General features: G+C 50.6%; 1 pseudogene; it reads right to left on the reverse strand.

Moving 5' to 3' along the window:
* Positions 1 to 6545: 6545 nt before the first annotated feature.
* Positions 6546 to 7965, reverse strand: LOC125487854 (annotated as a pseudogene).
* Between the last annotated feature and the right edge of the window lie 5493 nt (positions 7966 to 13458).

Genomic DNA, 13458 nt, shown 5'->3' on the forward strand with positions numbered 1-13458 from the left:
ACACTCCTGTAGGCCATTGATGATCTAGTTTCAGCCCTAGCGCACTGAACACGGCATCTTACAGACATTAAATGTAACTACCCCTGCTGTGAAACAATGCTGTACAGGATTTGCAACTGACTCACCATTAAACTAGAACTGACCCCATTGGGATTGGGCTTTCTTCTTCCTCAACATTTCCCCCAGACCCTCAAACTGTCCCCCACAAGCTGAAAGAAACTCAAGAGTGGCTTGAATATTATCTAGCCGATGGCTTTAGGCAAATTTCACCTTGAGAGATACTTTGCTCAACAGCAGTCTGGCACCTTTTCAAGTTTAACAACATCATTCCTGCTCTAGGAAAGATGCCACTCAACTTGAAAGGGTGCAGGAAAGATTTACAAAACTGCCGGGCCAGTAATCCAGGAGGCCCAGGCTAATGGTCAGTGCATTGAGTTGGGAGGGTCATGTTGCGGCTGTATTGGTGAGGCCACTTTCGGAATACTGCATTCAATTCTGGTCTCCCCGCTATAGGAAGCATGTTGTGAAACTTGGAAGGGTGCGGAAAAGATTTACAAGGACGTTGCCTTGGTTGGAGGGTTCGAGCTATAGGTAGAGGCTGAATAGGCTGGGGCTATTAAGCGTCAGAGGCTAAGGAGGTAACCTTATAGAGGTTTATAAGGGGCATGGATAGGGTGAATAGCCAAGGTCTTTTTCATCCCGAGTAGGGGAGTCCAAAACTAGAGGGGCATAGGTTTAAGGTGAGAGGGGAAAGGGGCCAGAGGGTCAACATTTTCACACAGAGGGTGGTGCGTGTATGGAATGAGCTGCCAGACGAAGCGGTGGAGACTGGTACAATGACAACATTTAAAAGTCATCTAAATGGGACGTGAATGGGAATGAGTTCGAGTGATATGGGCCAAAGCTGGCAAATGGGAGTTGATTAATTTAGGATATCTGGGTCGGCATGGACGGGTTGGACCGAAGGGCCTGTTTCCGTGCTGTACAACTCTATGGCTCTAAAAGGGGCTGGCGAGGTGATCAAAACTCTGAGCTGAGTTGTGCTGGGGTGGGACCAGAAACATAGGGGGTTGGGGAATAGAGAGGCTATCGTCACTGCTAAATCAAATCAAGATTTCAGGAAAAAAATCCCTGAAGAGTAGGGGAAATTGTTTTATTTATTCTTTCAAGGGCTGTTGCTGGCTGGGCCAGCATTTGTTGCCCGTCCCTAATTGCCCCCCGAGAGGGTTGGGGGTGTTCAGCTGCCTTCTTGAACCACTGCAGTCCCTCCGTCCGGGGTAGACACAGTGTCCTTAGGGAGTTCCAGGATTTTGACCCTGAAGGAAGGACGATATATTTCCAAGTCGGGATGGTGTGAATGGCTCAGAGGGGAGCTTACGGAGGGATGGCGTTCCCAGGAGTCTGCTGCCCTCTTCCTAATGGATGGTCATGGAATATGGCCCTCATTCCTGGGGAGGCTTTAATGAGGCGAGGGGCAGAGATGCATTGGATAGGGTTTGGGGGTGAGGCGGGGGCAGGGGGGGATGGTAGAAAAGAGGTGAATTAACAGACAAGGGAGGGAGGAAGAGATGGAGACTGTGATGCTGGCATGGAGGAGAAAGGCCGAATGGCCTGACCCCTTGCTAGCGACTCTGTTTAATTCTAGCCCCATTGATTCACAGCGGGTCAAACTAAAAACAGTCTGTCTCTCGTTAACTCGGAGTCTGCAATCAAACAAACAGTCAGATTAAAGGATCTATTGGAACTGGGACAATCAGTTCTGGCCGAGTTTCGCTCAGGGCCGCGAATAATTATAAGGACGAGGCTGAGATTTATGTCAGAGGACGGCAGGGCAGCAACAAATGAGAATTACTTTGCAGTCACATCTGGGAACCTCTCAATAAAACAGCACTGAGTAACACACACTCTTGAAACCGGAGGAGGGGCAAGAGAAACTTGCATTTCCGTAGCGCCTTTCACAGTCACTGAAGGACGTTGTTGCACAGCAAATACCCCCTCCCACCCCAAAAGCAGGAGTAGGCGGTTAAGCAAGATTGGTGTTGATCTGTGGCCTATTGGCATTGATTAGCTTGATTTTGTCCTGTATCCCTTTTCGTTAATTCTGCCTCAGATTTGAAATTAACAAGAGATGTTCAGAGAGGGAACACTGTGGGTTCTGGGGCATTTCAAGCAGCCCGGGTGCATGACCCTCATCGGTCGACCATGCTTTCTGTTTGCGGCTCCGTGACAGAAAGGCGATTTTGGGTCTTGGCAGGGTGGGCTGGCGCTATCCAAATGCAGACGGTTGCCGCCGGGTGGGCGCGGGAGAAGGGCATGATGCTAAAGGTCCCTTCCTGCTCTACTTGCCGCTGGTTAGAGCTGCCTTGGACCAGGGAAAAGACAAGGCTTAGGAGAGATGGCATTGACATTCGGGGAAGGGCTAGCGGCTTGAGAAATTCGAAACAGGTGAGACAGAGAGAGAGAGAGAGAGAGAGAGAGAGAGAGCGGGGGGGGGGAGGGGGGGGGGGGGGGAGGGAAAGATGGAGGGAGAAAGAGAGAGAGAAAAAAGAGAGCGAAAGAGAAACAAAGAAAGAGAGAGGAAAGAGAAAGCGGAAAAAGACAGAGAGAGGGAAAGAGACAGAAAGAGGCAGCGAGCGAAATGGAGAGAGAGAAAGAGCCAGAAAAGTCGATACAGAGAGAGAAAGAGAAGAAGACATACAGAGAAAGAAAGAGAGAGAAAGAGAAAAAGAGAAAAAGAAAGAGAGAGAAAGAGAAAGGGACAGAGACAAAGAGGGAGAGGGAGAAAGAGACAGAGGAAGAGGTACAGAGACAAAGAGAAGAAGACATACAGAGAAAGAAAGAGAGAGAAAGGGAAAAAGAGAGAAAGAAAGGGAGCGAGAGAAAGAGAAAGGGACAGAGACCAAGAGGGAGAGGGAGAAAGAGGCAGAGAGAGAGAAAAAGAAAAAGACAGAGCAAAAGAGAGAGGAAGAAAGAGAAAGAAAGAGGGAGAGAAAACAAGAGAAAGAAAGAGAGAGGGAGAAAAAGAGAGAGTAAAAGAGAGAGAGAAAGAAAGTGAGAAAGAGAGAGAGAAACAAAGAGAGCAAGAGAGAGAAAAAGAAAGACAAGAGAGAAAGAGTGAACAAAACAAATAGTATCAGTGCACAGAAAGCCATTCAGTCCATCGTGTCCATACTGTCAGTGTTAGAAATGCTTTTAAGGGATAGACAGATCAGCTATGGGGTTTGGCAGAGAGCAGGCGATGCTCACTGGAGTCTATGTTTTAAGAGCTGGGTTTTAATTTGTTGTTTGTTAATTGCTTTTGTACTGGAGGTTGGGTTTCCAAAACCAAAAAAAAAGAAAGAAATCTGTGTCTATCTTTCCTATGGCTACGTCTGTGCCCCTGGGCGGGGGCATCGGAGAGGGAGCGTATAGTGGTACTTCAGAGACTTCAAAGAAAGGTGGGGATTGTGGGAGTGGCATGAATCAGTTCCCCCTCCCAATATATTTTGGTTTAATTTCCTCTAACTCGGTTTCTTCACCCCCTTTGGATGGTAGTTTTTTTTGGTTCTAGTTAAGATACTTCTGGTATACAATTTTCAGATAATTTGGGTCTTTTCATTCAGGCTCAGTGGTCAGCGTTGCTGCCTCACGGTGCCAGGGACCCGGGTTCGATCCCACCCTCGGGCAACTGTCTGTGTGGAGTTTGTACATTCTCCCTATGTCTGTGTGGGTTTCCTCCGGTTGCTCCAGTTTCCTCCCACTGTCCAAAGATGTGCAGGATAGTTGGATTGGCCGTGCTAAATTGACTCATAGTGCCCAGGGATGTGCAGGTTAGGGTGGATTGGCCGTGCTAAATTGTCCTGTAGTGCCCAGGGATGTGCAGGTTATGGTGAATTGGCCGCGCTAAATTGTCCTGTAGTGCCCAGGGACACACAGGTTAGGGTGGATTGGCCGTGCTAAATTGTCCTGCAGTGCCCAGGGATGTGCAGGTTAGGGTGGATTGGCCGTGCTAAATTGCCCCGTAGTGCCCAGGGATGTGCAGGTTGGGGTGGATTGGCCATGGGAAATTGCTCCGTACTGTCCAGGGATGTGTAGATTAGGTGGGTTACAGGGGGATGGGTCTGGGTGGGATGCTCTGAGGTTCGGTGTGGACTTGTTGGGCCGAAGGGCCTGTTCCCACACTGTCAGGATTCTATGATTCCATGAAAAGGAAAATGGATTCTTCTCTGTTAAGGGAATTGGCTTTTGAACAGGGAAAGGCTGGAACGAATGGAGTTTAGTTTTGATAAATGTGAGGTGTTGCATTTTGCTAAGACAAACCAGGGCAGGACTTACCCAGCTGATGGTAAGGTCCTGGGGAGTGTTGTCGAGCAGAGAGACCGAGGGGTGCAGGTACATAGTTCCTTGAAAGTGGAGACAGGGCGGTGAAGAAGGTGTTTGGTACGCTTGCCTTTATTAGTCAGTGCATTGAGTATAGGAGCTGGGAGGTCATATTGTGGTCGTATAAGAGATTGGTGAGGCCAGTTTTGCTGTACTGGTATAGGAAGGATGTTATTAAACTGGAGAGGGTGCAGAAAATATTTACAAGGATGCTGCTGGGACTGGACCGTTTGAGTTATGAGGAGAGGCTGGGGCTGTTTTCCCTGGAACGTCGGAGGCTGAGGGGGTGACCTTATAGAGGTTTTATAAAACCATGAGGGGCATGGATAGGGTGAATACTCAAGGTCTTTTTCCCCAGGGTAGGGGAGTCCAAAACTAGAAGACATAGGTTTAAGGTGAGAGGGGAAAGATATAAAAGGGACCTGAGGGGCAACCTTTTCACACAGAGGGTGGTGCGTGTATGGAATGAGCTGCCAGAGGAAGTGGTGGAGGCTGGTACAATTACAACATTTAAAAGGCATCTGGATGGGTACATGAACAGAAAGGGTTTGGAGGGATATGGGCCAAACGTGGGCAAATGGGACTAGATGAATTTAGGATCTGGTCAGCATGGACGAGTTGGGCCGAAAGGCCCATTTCTGTGCCTTAAGACTGTATGATTGGCTGTGCCAGACTGTACATTTATAGTGACACTGCTGTAAATCTCCCAAGGTTTGTCGTCACTAAATTCAACATTTGCGTATTTGTCTGCTACATAAACTTCGAAAAAGCAATTGAATAACTCTTAGCAAATCCCTTCTCCTGCTCTTGTGCCTTCACACCTTGCTCTGATATCCCAGGCTCCATTCCACTTATGAAAGTTCCTGCTGAATTCGCTCCCTTTCAGGCAGTGTATCCCGGTTCACAATAACTCGCCTCATCAGACATAAAAAGAGACAAGTTTCTCCTCCTCTCCCCTTTTGCCAATTCTCTGCAAATTTGTGTCCCTCTGGTGAGAATCCCTTCGTGCCATAAATGGTATTGTCTCTCCCGAGTAGTAGGAAGGCTGTCTGGTTAGGGTTTATAATTTATTTGCATGACAGACTCATCACTCACTATCCCTTACTTCCAAAAATAAGGTGCCTTTCTTTTAATACATAATTCTGATGTGGAATGTAAGCATCGCTGCCCCCAAAACCAATGTTTCTAGCCCATTCTTGATAGCCCTCCAACTGTGAGGCTTCTCAGGGCCACTTCGGAGGGTGGGTGGGGTCTGGAGTTACGTGTAGGCCGAGACCAGCTAAGGACAGCAGATTTCCTTGCCCTGCCATTAGTGAAACCCACACCCCCACCCCCAACTCCCCCCGAACCTCCCAGTTTTTCTGTTTGCCACCATCATTGATGGTTGTCATTAGCTTCCCATTCCTGATTTTGTTCATTCGAGTTTAACTCCACCAAGGGCCGGGGTGGGATTCGAACGCCTGTCGCCCAGAGCATTAGCCTGGTCCTCCCTATCCCAGTCACCCCTCCAGCCCCATACACCCCTTTCACACAACAAACCCATCGTTTGCTGTAAATCTCCCCTCATTAAAAATTCCTCACCCAACGATAACGAAGTGAAAAAGAATACACAAGATACATTGATCGCGGCAAAGACATTGCTGTTAAGTTAAGAAGGCAAATCATTTCAACTGATTACGATTAACTAACATTACTAACAAGAGTTGCGGTAAAAATAGTGGTTGAGATTCCTTATTTTGCTCTCATCAGGTCAGGCATCACGAATGCCAAATCTCATCAGAACCAAGAATTTACACAGTGCCAGAGGGCAGTGCCAATTGGATGGCTCAGCGGCAGATCATTGGCACTGCCACAGTATCCAGTTTAACAGTACCTGTCAAGCTTTGGTTTGTCCCAGGAAGAGCGATGGCTGGGCATATAACTTTAGTTTGTGGAGGACCAAGACCCAAATGGATATTCTCGCTAAAAGTCCAGCTCTGTGCTGATGAGTGTTCTGTTGTGCCCGTCAATGCAGTTGCTTGTTTTTGTAGCTCTCCCTCTCATCGCTGTTTGCCTGACGGTTTCTAAACGTGGTGATGTAACAGTCGAGCAACACAGTCAGGGAAATCAAATCATCGATGGTTTGAGTCCTTGGCCTTCGACGCGAGGCAGAGTGGAGGAGAGGTGCGAGGGTCTCACCCGCTGTTTTAGCCCAGGCCTCTAGTCAGCGCCCTCCTCGGAGTCTCGTGTGCTTTGCCACACTGCTCCGTGTCTGGTGGTCCATAGCGAGAGGAGCTTGCCACCTTTCGCTGGCGAGATGGGGTTGGCACCAACAGAGGTGCCAGGTCCAAATTTCTACCCGCTCGCCACCCCACTTCTTCACCTGAGGGGAGTGGGCATCCGAAAATGGTTGTGCCACGCGTCCAACTGCATTCAACAAATGACCACACCCCTCCCCACTCCCACCACCCCCCACCCACCCCCATTGGTTCGTTGAAGGTACCCATCAGATCTTCTGGGTAGCCGCTGAGGTGATGGAAGAGGGGGTGTCACGCCCGCTACTGCAGATGGCTTGGTTGTCCATCCGTTGGAGGGGTAAATCCACCCGCCCCCACCGCGCCCACCTACCCAGGTGTCGTGGCCAACGCAGCAGCGAGAGGGCACCCCAGCCTGCCACATCAGGCTCCTCCTCACCACCTCCCTGAACTCCTTGTGCATCAGGCAGTAGATGACGGGGTTGAGGCAGCTGTTGGCGTTGGCCAGGCAGATGGTGAGCGGGTGCACGTAGGCGTGCGCGATGTAGTATGCCCGGCCCCACCGTGCCAGCCCCAGCCTGACCAGCACCTCCCAGACGGCGATGACGTGGTTGGGGAGCCAGCAGAGGAAGAAGGCCATCACGATGACGGGTCAGGTTGGCCAGGGCATCGGGGGAAGCGCCATCCCCGGTGTGCCCTCTCAGCAGCCGCAGGAGCAGGGCATAGCTGGTGCATATGACCACCGGGGCGGGGGGCGACAAAGGTCATGGCAACCCTCTGGATCTTGTAGACCTCTGGCCAGTGTCCGCCGATGGGGAACCTCTGGATGCAGAGCTCTTCCCCGTCCACTTGGATGGTCCGCTAGTAGATGGCTGGGGGGAGGCTGCGGCACCCGCTGCCAACCAGATGGCAAGGCTGACCCACTGGACGGCCCGCGGCCCGCAGGGAGCCCACCCCGGCCTGAGGGTCTGCGCAGTAGCGGCTGATGCTCATAGCGGTCAGGAAGAAGGGCGTAGACGTTGAGCATGGTGATGAAGAGGACCAGCTTGCACATGGTGTGGCCGAAGGGCCAGCTGTAGTCCAGTGCCAACTCGGCCGCCCAGAAGGGCAGCGCCAGGACGAAGTGGAAGTCGGCCAGTGCCAGGCTGAAGACCAGGCAGTCGATGGCTCCCTGGCTGTGCCTGCTGATGCTCCCCACCAGCTGCAGGACCAACAGGTTACCCAGGAGCCCCAGGATACACACCAGCGAGTAGACCAGGGCCACGGCCACCCGCAGGCTGTGGGAGGCCACTGGCGGCACTACCACCTCATCCAGGAAGTCATTGGGAGCCCCGGAGGTGTTGGCCAAATCCAGCGGCTGTTCCCGATCCATCTGCATCCCTCCCCCGCACGCCTTCCCCTCCCCCTCCCCCCCGCCTATAAACCCCGAGACGAACTTGCCCCGGATCTCCGTCTGAGATGAGCTTCAGTTCACTCTGTGCAGGAGGGGGAGGGAGGAGGCGACGGCGAGGTTGGGTTGGGGGGGGCGGTCATCTGCCCCCAGTCAACTGCGACCACCCTCAGTTGCTCCCATCCGTCAAATATCAGCTTCCTCGCCTGTGCGAGATTCTTAAATCTGAAGATGAGCTCTCTCTCTGTATGTCTAACGTACACCACTCTCACAGTCAATGTTTCTTCTCCAGCGAGTCTGGAATTCACCCACCCTCCCCCCTCCCCTTTCCCAAATTTTCCCGACCTTGCTTCCTAAACCGCTGCCAAATTCCCATGGCTTTTCCGGTCAGGGAAGCTTTGATTTGGGAGCCGAGCGAACAGGAGGTAGGTCATTAATGTCAACCTTTGGCAAGTCAAGGTGTTCAGACGTAACTCTTTAGAAAACAGACTGTCTTGAATCAGGATGACACTCGCTTGCTGCTTCCGAGAAATGGGTTATCCGAAGCAGCCTGCTGAGATTACAGCTCATGCTTTATTCACTCGGGTGATGTGGGCTGGGCGTTTACTGCCTGTCCCTAATTGCCCCTTGACAAAGCAGGAGGTGAGCCAGCCTTGTCGAACCGCTGTAGTCCCCCTATGGTGTTCAGCCACTTTCGGGAGGAGATTCGTAGAATCCCTGCAGTTTGGGAGCAGGTCATTCAACCCAACAGGTCCACATCAACTTTCTGGAGAGCATCCCACCCAGACCCACCACTCCTGCCCTATCCCTGTTACCTTGCATTTCCCCACGGCCAATCTACCTACACATCCCTGGGCACTACGGGACAATTTAGCACGGCCAATCCACCCTAACCTGCACATCTTTGGCCTCTGGGAGGAAACTGGAGCACCCAGAGGAAACCCACGCAGACACGGGGAGAATGTGCAAACTCCACACAGACACAGTCACCCCGAGGGTGGAATTGAACCTGGGTCCCTGGCACCGTGAGGCAGCAGCGCTAACCACTGAGCCAGTGACGCCAAAGGAACGGCCGATACATCTCCAAATCAGGATGGTGCGTGGGGGCTCCGAGGGGAACTTGCAGGGGCTGGTGTTCCCATGTATCTGTTACCCTTGTCCTTGCAGGGGGTGGGGGTCACTGGTTTGAAAGGCGCTGTCTCAGGAGAGTCACAGCAGTGCATCTTTGTAGATGGTACACACTGCTGCCACTGAGCGTTGGCAGTGGAGGAAGTAAATGTGATGCCAATTAAGCTGGGGGGGGGGGGGCTTTGTCCTGGATGGTGTCGAGCTTCTCGAGTGTTGTCCCCCATCCAGGGCAAGTGGGTAGTATTCCATCACACTCCTGACCTGTGCCTTGTCGGTGGTGGGACAGGCTTTGAGGGGAGTCAGGAGTGGAGTCACTCACGTCTCTTGTAGCCAACAGTATTGAAATGACTTACTGCAGAATTCCAGTTGCTGATCAGTGCCCATTTGTAACACTTTGGTAATATTGACCCATCCCAGTAAAGAGTGTGGCTAAGAAACACAGGTCTCGGTGGGATATTCAAGCCAAGGAGGGAGAAAACGAATTTCAAGGTTGGGTTTGACTCTGGTTTCTAAGTTGTGTCCACCCCGAAAAACTCCACAAATAGAATCTCCCCAGTTAGCACAGCAATGGTTTCACTATCCATAATGAAAGTCTCAATTTCAACTGAGAGTCATAGAGTCATAGAGTCAGACAACATGGAAACAGACCCTTCAGTCCAACTCGTCCATGCTGACCGGTTATCCTAATTATTCAAGTCCCATTTGCCAGTATTTGGCCCATATCCCTGTAAACACTTCCTATTCATGTCCCCATCCAAATGCCTTTTAAATGTTGTAATTGTACCCAACTGGTAGCTCGTTCCATACACGCACCACCCTCTGCATGAAAACGTTGCCCTTCAGGTCCCTTTTAAATGTTTCCTCACACCTTAAACCTACACCCTCTAGTTTTGGACTCCCTTACCCTGGGGGAAAAGACCTTGGGTATTCACCTTATCTACGCCCTTCATGATTTTATAAACCTCTATACAGTCACCCCTCAGCCTCCGATGCTCCAGGGAGAAAAGTCCCAGCCTCTCCTTATAACTCAAACCCTCCAGTCCTGGCGACATTCTGGTAAATCTTTCCTGTACCCTTTCTAGTTTAACGACATCCTTTCTGATGAGGGTGATTTATCCGAACAGACACTAGCCCTGAGGTCTCAGTTGAATCGGAGAGCATCCATCGCCGCTCTGCAGAAGTGCTGGATGTTTGGACAATCTGCAGTTGGCACCAGAAAGGTGCCAAGTCTTGGAAGACCATTGGGACCTTTCCCCCCTTGATGTTGAGGGACTGGCGAGACCCAGGATTCTCTGACCCGGCCTGGCACCAGGTTCCTGCAGCGATGACTCAGTTGCGGTTAGAGACTCCCGGAGGAGGGGAAGGGGGCAGCTCCTTTGCCAATTGACAGCGGGAGTCTGAAACCAGGAGTGGGAGGGGGGCACCCCTTGCTTGAAAGAGGCAGCCCTGGAGGGGAGATGATGACATAGTTCCAATCTGTCATTGTCAGCGAGTGAGCTGTGTTTGCGTAGCAACTGCTCAGAAACCATTCATTGATCACCAACACTTTGCAAACCTTTATTCCCCTCAATAGGACTATCGAGGAATTACATAACTCACTTTGGCTGAAGCGCTCGCCAGAACTGGAAGGGTTGTGGAGATTTGAAGATTTGATGGGCGCAGAAGAGCTTATAACCACTCAACTAGTAACTAGACTTAGCAATTGCCATAATATTGTGAGTCAGTTTTACTGAGTTATCTCCGTTTTTCCCCATACCCTTACAGTTCCTGCATCAGTTATTCTCTCTTTCCTCACTAGGAAGGTGTATCGATCTTGCACTCTCACCCATCAGGTTACTGTAAATGCTTCACACTGTGACAGAAGCTGGTATCATAGGATCCCTACAGCGTGGAAACGGGCCGTCCAGCTCATCGAGTCCATTCTGACCTGCTGAAGGGTATCCCACCCTATCTCTGCAACCCTGCATTTCTAACACAACTAGCCTGCACACCACGGGGCAATTTAGCACAGCCAATCCACTCTAACCTGCACAACTTTGGAACCGTGGGAGGAAACCTGAGCACCCGGAGGAATCCCACACGCACACAGCGGGGAAAAGTGCAAAGTCCACACAGACAGTCACCCAAGGGTGGAAGTGAACCTGGGACCCTGGCACCATGAGGCAGCAGTGCTAACCACTGAGCCACTAGTCACTCACCTCCACTTGGAAACCAGTCATCTTTTTAACACAAACTGTCGGACTAGTAGCTTCAAGACATTCTCCCCCACCCCACCCCTTATATTCTTTATCCATAACTTGCCATGAAGGTTACTGTGGCAGGACGGCACAGGAAGAGGCAGTTCAGCCCATCGCCCCTCTGAAGGCTGTTTGAAAGACCGTTCCGAATAGCCCTATGAATTGGGATAGCACATGTGGCTCAGTGGTTAGCACCACTGCCTCACAGCACCAGGGACCTGGGTTTAATTCCACCCTCAAGTGACTGTCTGTGTGGACTTTGCATATTCTCCCCATGTCTGCGTGGGTTTCCCCCAACACTCCAAAGACGTGCAGGTTAGGGTAGATTGGCCATAGGAAATGCAGGGTTACATGGGTGGGGTTGGGTCTGCGTGGGATGGCCCTTCAGAGGGTTGGCATGGACTGGATGGGCCAAATGGCCTGCTTCCACACTGTAGGAATTCTATGATTCGAACTTCACACAGCCCCTGCAAATTCCCCCTTTTAAATATTTCTCCCACTCTCTCTCCCCATCCCAATCCTTTCGTGATGAACCTGCTCCCCTTTAATGCAGCGCGTCCCAGACCACAACAACCTGCTGTGTCAACAAACAAATTCTCCTTCTCTCTCCTGCTCCCCCCAACTCTGGTCCTATTTCCTTCAATCTGTGATCTTTCCCCATCTCTGGGACTGACCCTTCTGTTGGCGGGAACGCATTCTCCCTCATTTTCCTCGATTAAAATCCTGCCCGCAACCTCTTGATTTTCAATGTCTGCAAACAAAAAACTTTTAAACATTCATTTGCACTAAAACAGACATTTGGAGTACAGTTCTTCCAATACCCTTCCTTCTGAAGAACATTGACAGATGACTTCAAAGAAAGAGACAGTAAGAACTGCCGATGCTGGAGTCAGAGATAACATAGCGTGGAGCTGGAGGAACACAGCAGGCCAGGCAGCATCAGAGGAGCAGGAAAGTTGACATTGAAACGTTGTGTTCCTCCAGCTCCACACTGTGTTATCTCTGTCTTCAAAGAAAGCTCTCAGTTGCTTCATGAGACCAGTTCCTCATTGTGTGTTGCAATGTCGCCATCTAGTGGCCGTTCTGCTCAACTCAACGCATTCAAATGATTGAACTCTTCTTGGGTTGTAGGCATCCTTGACCCACGCAGCACAGGAGGAGGCCATTTGGCCCATTGAGCTTGTGCCAGCCCTTCGAATCTCCCATCAAGTTCTGCAAAATCCTTTGGCCTCTTTAAGGATTTCTCCACCTCAACCTCCTTTGTTGAATCTGCCTCCTTTCAGGCAGTGGAGAGGGGGCTATTACCATTGGGCTGTTCATCCAGAGACCCAGGTAATGTTGTGGGGACCTGGGTCCAAATCCTGTCACGTCGAATTTGAATTCAATAAAAATCTGGAGTTAAGAGTCTGATGAGGACCATTGTTGGGAAAAACCCATCTGGTTCACTAATGTCCTTTAGGGAAGGAAACTGCCATCCTTATCTGGTTTGGCCTACATGTAACTCCAGATCCATAGCAGTGTGATAAATTCTTCACTGCCCTCTGGGCAGTTAGCGATGGGCAATCATTGCTGCCTAGCCAGTGATGCCTTCATCCTGCGAATGAATCTTATAAAATAGCGCATCCCAGATCACTGTGGCAAAAAGAAATCAAAATTGCCTCATCTTCCTTTCCTCAGGTTCTTTTCCCAATTCGCTTCAGTCTGCATCGCCCTCTGGTGTCTGACCCTCTTGCCAGTGGGAATGGCTTCTCTCCCCTGTCCCTTCGATTGAAACACCTCTCGCAAATCTTCCCCCTTAACCATTTCTGAGGAGAATGATCCTGACTTCCCCCAGTCTCTCCCTCATCCCCGGATCATATTCTGGGGGAAGTTCTCCCTCTGTACCCTTTCAGAGATCTTGTTATCTTTTGTAAAATGGGGATTCCAAAACTGGATACCCAATGCATAGCAGCCCAATGTCTTTGCCACTGTTGATAGTCTTACTGTGGTAGGTAACCCTTCGATAGCTCCCTGCCAGAATATAATGCCTCCATCCAAGAACTATGAAGTTGACTGGGATTGAGCAGGAAACAATGAGGAAAGGAAATTATGATCCTTTGTAGGACATCCT

Source organism: Rhincodon typus, chromosome 46 (genome assembly GCF_021869965.1).
Source record: "Rhincodon typus isolate 14 chromosome 46, sRhiTyp1.1, whole genome shotgun sequence".
Taxonomy (NCBI): domain Eukaryota; kingdom Metazoa; phylum Chordata; class Chondrichthyes; order Orectolobiformes; family Rhincodontidae; genus Rhincodon; species Rhincodon typus.